The sequence below is a fragment of the Triturus cristatus genome, unplaced genomic scaffold (assembly GCF_964204655.1).
Source record: "Triturus cristatus unplaced genomic scaffold, aTriCri1.1 SCAFFOLD_196, whole genome shotgun sequence".
Lineage (NCBI taxonomy): Eukaryota > Metazoa > Chordata > Amphibia > Caudata > Salamandridae > Triturus > Triturus cristatus.
In genome coordinates, this window is record NW_028187565.1 from 1,557,501 (window position 1) to 1,568,688 (window position 11,188).

Here is an 11,188-nt window from a genome sequence, read left to right on the forward strand (position 1 = left end):
AACCCGGGGTGCGGCATCCCCACATGCTGTTGCAGGGATTCTGCTTATGCACAGAACTATGCGCAGGAACCCAGGCCCTCAGTGAATTGTGGTGTATCAAAAACTCACCTCAGAACCCAGAACCCCTTATCCGGCCAGCATCAGTGTCCCATTCGTTATCCGAGGTTTAGCTCGGCGGTCCCAATGTATAGACAACCCAGAACAAGCAACTTAGTATATTTCTCAGGAATGGTGGGAATCAGAAATACCCTTTCGTAATTATTCTCATACCAGTCCACAACAGAATAAACAGAGACACGGTAAAAGTTTAAAGGGTTTATTTTATAAACCTTGTGTCCTAAGATGCAGCAGTTTGGCTAACATTAGCAGCCAAACGATTAAGATCAAAACCATCAGCATAGTTACAATACCATAAAAAATGAAAGGAGTAATCATACTAAAATGACAGTGGATGTAAGCCACCTTCCTTTCGCTAGCAAACTAATAGTATTATTTATTAGACTAGTAAAAGGTCTCTAGGCTTGAATGGGGAACCCCATACCGTAAAGATCAGCTCAGTGAGATCACATCACAGGATCAGCTAGGCTCTGCTCCTGGGAAAGCTCTTCTTCCGAATGTAATGAAAACATGTAACACTGCAATATTAAAAGCACCCGACTTTCAGGTATTTGCAGCTGCGTGCGTGTTATGGCTAAACTAGTGGGCCGATCAACCTGAACTCAACAACATGCACCGTCTAGCGACCCAGACTGTTTCTTTACACTGTGTACAGACCAAGGTCGCTGCTCACTGTTTGGGATGTGAACAACAGACAGTTCTCATGTGAAGCAAAGTCGAGTAAGCATTTCTCAAATTAATAACATGTGACTACAGTGTCGTGTGCAAAAGCAGCAAAAGCGGCAAGATGGCTTTCTAACATCTAACGCGGTTGTGCTAACTTAGCATTGTACATATATAGATAACGATCTTCACTACACCCCCCCTTGATCGGACCACTAACCAGTAGGAGCGCACTTGTGAGGTTCTGGATTTTTAAAAGTCCAGAGGTGTCAGGGAAACAACACCCAAAGACCCCTGAGTTCCTTCCTGTCTCGGTGCACAAATAAACAGAGATGCGGGCTTCTCGATGGTGGCGTCAGAGACCAAGGTTTATTTACTGCAGGGACACAGAAGTCATAGGAACCACACAAAGGCAGAATCTACAAGACTGTTCAAATTGCAAGAAGTGGGTTGCTCCTTAAATACACGAAATATGTCTTTAGGCAACATTACACGAATATTTTTCATGCCCAACCCGGTATCCCAAACAGACAATAAACATACATCAAACAATAATTAGTCGTAGGTTTTCGGTATTCGATCAAGTCTCCTTGTCAGTTTTCCATTCTTTGCCCGATCCTTCCCATCATAAAAATGGTATCCTCCCCATTGTAAAAGCCCAGAAGGAGTGGAGCAGAGCCAGGTGTAAGGGATTAAAAAGCAAGATAAGAGGTGTTTATGGATCGTAAACGGGCACGGCTACCGTATTCGGCCTCTCAATCAGGACAATGGACGCGAGAACTAGTATAGCAGGATTGGCCTCAGGCAGGGGAGGCGGCTTGATTCTGCCTAGTCACGCAGCGTCAGCTTCCTTGGGCTTGAGCTTACGTGTCCTTAACAAGGTGATTCTGCCGGGGTCATCGCTCGTCCATTGACTATGTGAGGGCAAGAAACAAAATGGGTGCCGTATCTAAAATGGATGCCATGATATTACAACAGAATGCCCTATTTCTCAGTGAATTCATGCTCGTAGTGCGGCGAAAACACTGTCATGCATACAATGGATCATTTACGGTTCACTGGTACCAAAATCGTGTCAGTACTACGATACCGACTACACGGGCTCGGATCGCTACAGAACCTCAGACCGTCCTTTTGCCCTTACATAGGCAATAGCTTACTCTATATCAGAGGCCATCTCTATGTTCATCATGTCACTGATATGTTGCTGGAGCATTATTCTATCTCGTGGTGTATCTCGAAAAACAGGTGGTCTTCTTACGCATGTTGAAACACAAAGGCCACATAAGGCAGGACCACACTGAACAATGAGACAGCATGAGAATAAAAATACCAATGCAACACCAGTGACTATCAGAACCTTCTATCCCCATGCAGATAACAGACTCCAGAACCATCCCATTAGTGACCAGTTACCTTCCTCTACATGAATAGAGTCAGAGATTTTGTGTAACTTGGAAATGGCCTTATATACCGTTGGTGCATTATCTGGGATAAAAACACAGCAACTCGATTGGATCATCTTACATACTCCACCTCGATCTGCAAGTAGTACATCGAGGACCATACGATTCTGTAACGTCATGAGGCGATCCGCCTGAAGCTCAGCTGTCAGGTTACTAAGGGCACCCGCAGTTTCGGTAATAGTGGATTCAACTACCCGTGTTAGTTGACGTAAGTTTCTACTGTTGGCCATAGGCCCCCAGAACGGAAGGAAACCCTTGAAGAAGTCTCCTGCTTCTTGGCCAGCAGTGTCTTCCTTATTGAGAACACCTCTCACAACTCTAGTTTTGTGATAATCCGGTGCAGCAGTGTATGTCGGAGGCAATAGTTGAGCGATATAACATGAGCCTGAGAAGTCAGCAGGTAGCCATGTATATGCTCTGTCTTTGCAAACAAAATAGGTGCCTTTAGCAGCTAAAAATGCAGGGGAGGACTGTGACGGGAAAACGTATGTTTCGGTACAGTCGCTCTTCCCTAGTCGAGCTTTCGGATTCCTCCCATTTCCTTGCAAACAGACCTGACCTTGGTGGGGTACGACCCAGATCGGAGTCGAGCTTTTACGTTTGTTCTCACCCAAAGTAATGCCATATTCCGTAACATTCCAACCCATGTAAACTCGCAATTCATCCTTATGAATAAACGGAGTGTTATTGACGTCTCTAACCATGTCAGTAATTCCTTTTACCAAGGCTCTATTAGCGGAGTTATACCTAGTGGAACGCGGAGGTCGCGGGGGATAGGTCTCTAGAGCATAGGCGAACATGGTCTGAAATGCCCAGAATGATCCATTATAACTAAAGGGCAGAACCATATAAGGGATACCCTTGTCCATGGTATGTGGTATTAAGCCACACACCCAGCAGTTCGTTGTGTTAACTACTAGTTGGTGTTGGTGCAAGAGCTGAATGAAAGTGTTATTTATAAACTCAGAGCGTCGAGCTTGCTCATGTGCAGGAAAGGGATGGAAAGAATGAAAAGAAACAACAGTCGGAGAAACGGAAACATGGGGAGATACTGTAGATGTAACAGGTGCAAAGATCAATTGAATACCAAAAATAATTCCGCCTACCAGAGTTATTAAAACAATCAGAAATGTCAGGGCACATTGCATTAGGAAACATTTGCTATACAATATTTCATACAGTTTTGTCTTGCGAGCATTTATGACGTTAGCCCGTCGCAGTTCAGGAAGCTCCATCTTCCACAACCGTTCGCAACGGATGGTTTGTACCTGTTAAAAATTGCTTCTGTCTACCCTGGGAGTTCCCAAAATAAACAGAAGAAACCGACCTTGCGTCTGGTTCCCTGCAAGTTAAAACAAGGCACACGTTACGACCCTACGGTAACCCAGATGGCAAGGTGAGAGAACAACAAAAACAAAAATTTAAAATTACAGAGCGAACTTCCTGACTGAATGGAATGATAAGATCAAAACAGTTTTCAAATAGAAAGGTATTTGTGCAATGTCATTGGTTCATAGAATGAGAACGTAGGTTATATCTGTACTTTCCGGGTCTTGACTGATCTTGAAACAATTGTTCTACAGGTACAGTAATGTTCGAGTCCACAGGTGACGAATGTTCGCCTTGTATAGCACTTTGTTCAGGGTTCGAAGGCACAGTTCCAGGTGGGGTATCGGAGTTCTGTGTTTCAGTTCGTTTGTCCGTTATGTACTCTGCATCACTGAAGGGGATGAGCCTAGGAACAGGTTCTGTCTCGGATACACCAAATCCCTGTCTAACCCAGTTGTCGTAGGGGAGTGGGAGAGGGACACGCTTCGTATGGCTAGCGTGCACCCAATTCTTCCTTCCAGCTAGGCGTACAGCAGTTCTTGTGGCCAGGAGCACCTGAAACGGGCCCACGAATCTTGGCTGGAGGTTCCGGGTTCGCTCAAAATTCTGCACCACAACTTGATCACCGGGTTTCAACGTGTGGCCTGGACTCTCTGTCAGTTTAGGCAAGGATTCAAATACCTGTTGATGAATAAGGCTCAATTTAGCAGTCAGGTCAAAAAGGTAATCAATCAACATTGGATATTCGATCTGTTTGAATTCCTTTGGCCTAGGGACTCCCCAAACATTAGCAGGACGACCAAACACAATCTCATATGGGCTAAGCCCTACTCGAGAGTGTACAGTCGCTCTGGTGGACAATAAAGCTAAAGGCAGTGCGTCTGGCCAAGATAGGCCAGTGGAAGCTTGAATTTTAGCAAGTTTCAGCTTCAAGGTACCATTGTACCCTTCAACCAAACCTGCTGACTGTGGGTGATTCGCACTGTGGAATTTCTGGGTGATCCCCAGACCCGCACACACACTCTTCATAACTTTCCCTACAAACTCACTTCCATTGTCCGACCAAACAATCCGTGGCATACCATACCTGGGGAAGTACTCTTTGAGGAGGATTTTGGCAGTAGACATAGCAGTGTTATCCTTTAACGGATACACTTCAATCCATCTTGAAAAGGCACAGACTACCACTAGGACATATTTAAGATTATTACACCTGTCCATGTGGATAAAATCCAACTGAATCACTTCAAAGGGACAAGAAGGGGGAGCAAAGTGACCAGCTGGGGTTGGGGTTCCCTTGCCAGGATTATGCATCAGGCATACCATGCAATTTTTCACGACTCTTTCCGCACACTTAGTAATTCCATCGTTCTTCCATACTGGAGCTAACATTTTACAGATCCCTTTCGAACTAATGTGCGCCACTCTATGCGCCATCGTGACTACCGCAAGCACATACGCATCAGGTAACATCCAACGCTGCTGTTCGGACAAATCAACCCAACATCCACTTGAATCCATTGTACCCGTTTTCTCCTTCCATTCATTCTTCTCATTTTTAGTTGCTTCATCTTGGATTGCCTTCAGACTTTCAATCGTATTCTCACACATTCCTGATTCAGCAATCTATCTTGCAGACGTTGCAACGTACATTCGACTCATCATGTTCTTCGCCGTCTCTTTGGCGACCTCATCAGCAAACGCATTTCCACGGCCAACATCATCCGTAATCTTTCGATGTGCACTGCATTTCACAATCGCAACTTCATTCGGTAGGGTCAGAGATTCCAACAGGTCATTGACTAACTGTCCATGTTGGATCTTAGTCCCATGGGACGTGAGAAAACCTCTTTCTTTCCACAGACGTCCAAAGCTATGTGCTACGCCGAAGGCGTATTGGCTATCAGTAAACACATTCACTCTCTTTCCCTCAGCTAAAACACACGCTCTTGTTAATGCAATTAATTCTGCAGCTTGGGCAGAATTCTGACTCACTCTTGCGGTCTCAACAATCGTACTCAAAGTCGTAACTGCATACGCGGCCGTCACATCACCATTCTGTAGTTTAAAACATGACCCATCAACGTACAAAGTGCCATCTGGATCGAGTAACGGAGTATCTTTTAAATCAATCCTACCTTTTGTCTCTTCCTCAGTTCTAAAACAACAATCATGAGGCTCTGAATCACTCGACTCTTGGGTAGTCGGCAACAGCGTTGCTGGATTCAATATGTTGCATCGCTTGATCTGAATGTGACTTGCCAAAAGTGTCAGCTCATAACCTGATAGTCTAGCACTGGTGAGGTGTTGAGTTTTCGTTCGATTCATAAGTGTATCCACAGCATGTGGAACCATGACTACTAACATGTTGTTCATGACTAGTCCAGCAGACTGTCGAATAGACACTGCAGCTGCTGCTGTAGCTCTCAAACAACTTGGCAATGCTCTGGCTACCGGATCTAATGTGGATGAGAAATACGGACAAGGTCGCTGTTTGTCACCAAATTGTTGCGTTAAAACACTCAACGCACAACCTTCTCTTTCATGGACATATAAAGTAAACGGCTTACTGTAGTCAGGAGTACCCAACACAGGAGCTGAACACAGCGCATCACATAAGTCGGAGAAGCTCTGTTGACATTCATCAGACCATGGCAAAGGGCTCGGAACACCTTTTCCAGTCAGGGCTACCAATGGTTTTGCCATGAGAGAAAAATTTGGGATCCATTGCCTGCAGTATGACGTAATACCCAAGAACGCACGCACTTCTCTCTGTGTGCTTGGTACAGTCATCTGCGAAATTGCTTTGACTCTCTCTGGGGTCAACCTTCTTCCCTCCTTTGACAAAAGATGACCTAAATAGGTCACTTCTTGGCAACAATATTGTAGTTTAGAAGGTGAAACCTTGTGATGTAAGTCTGACAAATGACGTAATAAAGAAATTGTAGCTGTTTTGCAAGTTTCCTTGTCATCGGCGGCCAGTAAAAGATCATCTACGTATTGGATCAGAGCAACACCAGGAGGAAGTACAAGAACATCTAATTGACTTTTTAATGCTTGGCTGTAAATTGAAGGGCTCTCACAATAACCTTGTGGGGCGCGCTTGAACCTGAAACTGCGACCACCTAAGGAGAAACCAAAAATGTCTCTACTTTCCTCGGCTATCGGGATGCTGAAAAAGGCATTCTTCAAGTCGATTACCGTAAACCATGTGGCTGAGGCAGGAATCAATGTCAATAATGCAGTGATATCTGGTACCACAGGAAACTGCGGAATCACTATTTTGTTAACCTCTCTGAGGTCAAACACAAATCTGTAGATTGGAGGTTTGGAAGGGTCAGTGCGTTTCAAAATTGGCAGAACAGGACTATTGCAGACATTTCCTCTAGTTTCCTCTATCACATCTTTCTGTATTAAGTCCTTCACGATCAGTAAAAGTGCACGTTCACCATCATTTGAAATCCGATACTGTGGAATTCGTGGGAATCTAACATTCGCTTTCAGACTCACCACATAAGGGGGAATTTCCAAAAGACCTACATCATTAGGACCAGTTGCCCAAAGAGTATCAGGGAGAGAACGCAGCTCCGGTGGGAGCTTATTCATTGCCAGGTACATTGGAGAAATGCCTCTCTTACCCAACGTGAGCTGTACTCCCGAAGGAGAACAGTACAGTGTCGCATGCAGGCGTTTCAACAGATCTAAACCAAGCAGATTTTCATTACAACCGGTCGTTAGAATGAGGGGTGCTTCTAGTTCGCATGGCCCAACAGAAATTGACAAAGGACTAGAAACAGGATTGTGGACAGGGGCGCCTGAGAAACCTACTGAAGTGTTCGTTAAGCCAGACAAAGGTGCGCCAGGGAGTTTCGCATGCATAATTGAACTTTTTGCCGCACCAGTATCCAACAGAAACGGTTCGACCACGCCTGATGTAACTACTGCGACATAAGGTCCACTCTGATCAACTGGAACTGATACTACTCCCTCTCTTTGCCTGTGGCTGTCCTAGTACTCGCTTTTATGAATCTCTTCATTATTTTCATAATAATCCTCAACATGATACTGTGAAGATCTACCAAGTTGCGTAGATTGTACATTTCGCTGATCGAAATAATTTGATTGGCGATCAGCCTGTGGAGTCATTGTACCACGTCCTCTACCTCTAGGAGCTTGCATAAACCCACCACTACTTCTCTGAGCTGGGACACCACTGGTTTGTGCGTGCAGTATTGGACACTCGTTCTTATAATGACCCTCCTTTTTACAATAGGCACACTGATTCCATGCTAACTGTTGTCGGGGAAGACCATAATCGAATCTTCGGGACATCCCTTGCTGGAATTGTGGCTGTTGCTGAAACTGGGGTCGCTGCTGTGAATCTGACTGATTTGAGCGAGGCGGGTACGCCTGTTGCAAAAGAAATTTAGTTTTCAGATCTTTTGTCTTCTTTTCTGACTTTTCCTTCTCTTCTTTCTCTCTATTCTCGTAATACTGAGCAGTTGCAAGTATTTGTGCTGTCGTCGACACTGCCCATGCACTTTCAGAATCCTTTAATTTGTTACTAAGCTCAGGCAGTAAATTAAACACGAACTTGTCGACAAACAACCTCTGACCTCCCTCAGTACTCATATCTTGCCCACTGTGGTCTACGAAGGTCTCTTCAAATCTAGTGAAGAAATCAGAGACGCTTTCGTCTTTCTTCTGCTTGCATGCTGATAATTTATCCCAGTTGACCCGTAATGCTGGCATCAGGGTTTTCATCAGATTAATTATTCTACCAGGTAGAGCAGCAATCAGAGGCTCAGGTTTAGCACCACCAACTTGTTGCGCGTCTGCTGCTATTATAGCTGCCCAATCACCTCCTAAGGCAGGGGTCTTCAAACTGTGGGGCGCGACCCCCAGGGGGGCCGTGGAGTGATGCAAAGGGGGTCGCGCCTTCCCAGTCACACTTCTGCCCGGCCCAAGGGCTTCAGCCCCCCCCCCCCCCCCTCCTGTGTCTCAGCCCGGGCTGCTGCAGTGAAACTTGAGCTGCTGGGGGCTCAGCTGGGCAGTGTCTGGAGTCTTATCTCCGGCACCCCCGTGTTTTTCACAGGTCTTTAAAGACCATTTAACATGCCTTTGTAAACTGCTGAGGCTTAGGTTTTTTTGCTGGTTCCAGTACCCCCTGGGTCCCCACTGTGCCTATTCCTTACATTTGGATTTTACATTCACTGCCATAGTGTGAGAATGCATTTCATGGAAAGGAATACAAAGTTGGCTTCCTGGGGGCGCCGTGTATGCCTGCTGCAAAGAACGTGTACCAAGTAGATTACAGAGTGCCTATGATGTGAAGAGATCAGCAGGTTACTGTTTTAAAAAGAGACATCCTTTTGTTACTTGCAATTTATAACTTAAAGTCCTAATATAGAATAGTGAGCTATTAACTTTCATCCTAGAACAGCATGCACACTACAAAGAATACATTATTAGACCATTGATTAATGTTGCAAAAAGGGTTAATTTGGCTAGCAATCAATTCTTATTATTAAAGGAAACTCCCAACTATGCTGTTTCTTTTTCGACTCTGAGTTTGTGCTTCTCCACACCAAGCACTCTTGAACTATACTGCCTACCAGTATGGATGACATGTGACTCCTATACTTTTAGTCCTTTGGCTTATGTAACATTTCCTATACACTGATTTACACACTTATGATTGATTGTCTCTGTGTAATGTGTGTGTGATGCAAAGTGCTCGGACACCCTACACTGGTATGAGTGGCACTATATAACTAATTCAATGCATCTGAGAGTGTGGGGTTATGGAGACTTGGTCACTGTTAAAGGGTGCTAGTGAGAGAATCCGTGGTGGGGGTGGTCATTGGGGGGGCACCAACAAACATTGTCGCACAGGGCACCACCACCACTAAAGCCGGCCCTGGGAAGTATGCACAGATAAGCGCTGAAAATACCGCTTTAGGTGACTGCTTTTTTTGTACCGACTGGGCCATCAAAATAATCTGCTGGTAACCCTAACCATAGGACTGGAAGTTTGTTGCAGGATCAGCACATTATTTATTTCCTTCACCCTCGATCCCCGATTAATGCCGCAATAGTTTAACTTAGATCTTAAAGTCTACGCCCCCGTCAATAACATGCTGAGTTACTTCATGGGTCTGGGAATGCACCCTGCATTCAGACAACTCATTCCTCATTCTCGCCCTTTATTGTCACGCTCACCTTGCACTCACAGTGATCACAATGCACTCACACTGATCACCATGCACTTGCACCATTCACCCGCTCACCTTGCACTCACAGTGATCACTCTGCACTCAAAATGCACTTGTCCTGCTCACACTATACCTCAACCTGCAGTCACACGAGTACACTACTCATCCTGCACTCATGTGACACTTCACTCACCTGTCCCCCTACTACTCAATATGCAACTCACTCAAACAAGCCCATCAGTAATCATACATTCATTCATCCCATTCTGAACTTGCATCCGCACCCAAAATGAGAGAGGACAGCAAGGGAGTGAGAGAATTTGATTGAAGAGGTCAGGGATGAGGAGAAATGTGAATTGCCGAAGAGAAGTGTGGACACGCAAGAAGTGAGTGTGATCCAAAGGTGAGGGCTTCTGTTAGAACAAAGGGGAGATGTGAAAGAGGAATGGGGGGACTGGAGAGGTGTAAGATACAAATAGACAAAAATTTGAATGAAGAGACGAGGTGAATGAGAAGTGCTGAGGGGCACGGGAGGTGACAGGGCCAGAGAGGCCATGAGATAAATGTGAGAGACTGTTAGAGATGAGGGCAGTGAAAGGACAGAATGGCAAGAGGTGATTAAAGGTGAAGTGAGAGGTTGAATGGGGAGAGTTCAGAAGTTGTAAAAAGGGGTGAAAGAAAATGACCTGCAAAGTGAGAGAGGGATCCGGGGTTAGGAGAGGAGAGAGGGATGGAAGGGAGGGGGTGAGAGGAAAGCTGCATGGGTAAACGGCTTAACTCTACACAAAACCGCCAGGGTTTTAAGGGACCCCTGCTTCTTCCGGTCAGGGCCAGGTGAGCTTCTAATGTGGCAGCACGTATTGCTGCAGAGTGGAAGGCCCTTCACAAAGGTTGACTTGAAATCTTTCGGATGATAATTGCTGTATTTTGGTTATAAATGGGTACTGATTGGGTGAAATCTTTCCTCAGCGTTACTGTGTGTAACAAATATCAAAATAATGAAGCAATGCTATCCCAAAATACGCGGCATCACATAACCTCATTTACATTTTCATCCCACGCAATTTAGTCAACAGGTTTAGACATTTTTGTCAGGAGGGGGTCCTTACGCCTCAAAATGTTGACAGGGGGGTCTCGGCATCCAAAAGTTTGAAGACCTCTGTCCTAAGGCGACTGGGTGGTTCTCTTGCCGGATCTTGGCCCATATGGGTTGTGGCACTACATTACCAAATAGCATTGCGATGTCTGCTAATTTCATGACACACGCTTGAACTGTCTGCGTTAACTCTTTATAATATCCAGCAGGATTCTTACGCGGGTCTGGTAACGCCTGTTTTACTGCTAATACTTCGGCTCGCTTCCAAGGGATGTGTATCCACACTCTATGGAAATGTGCCG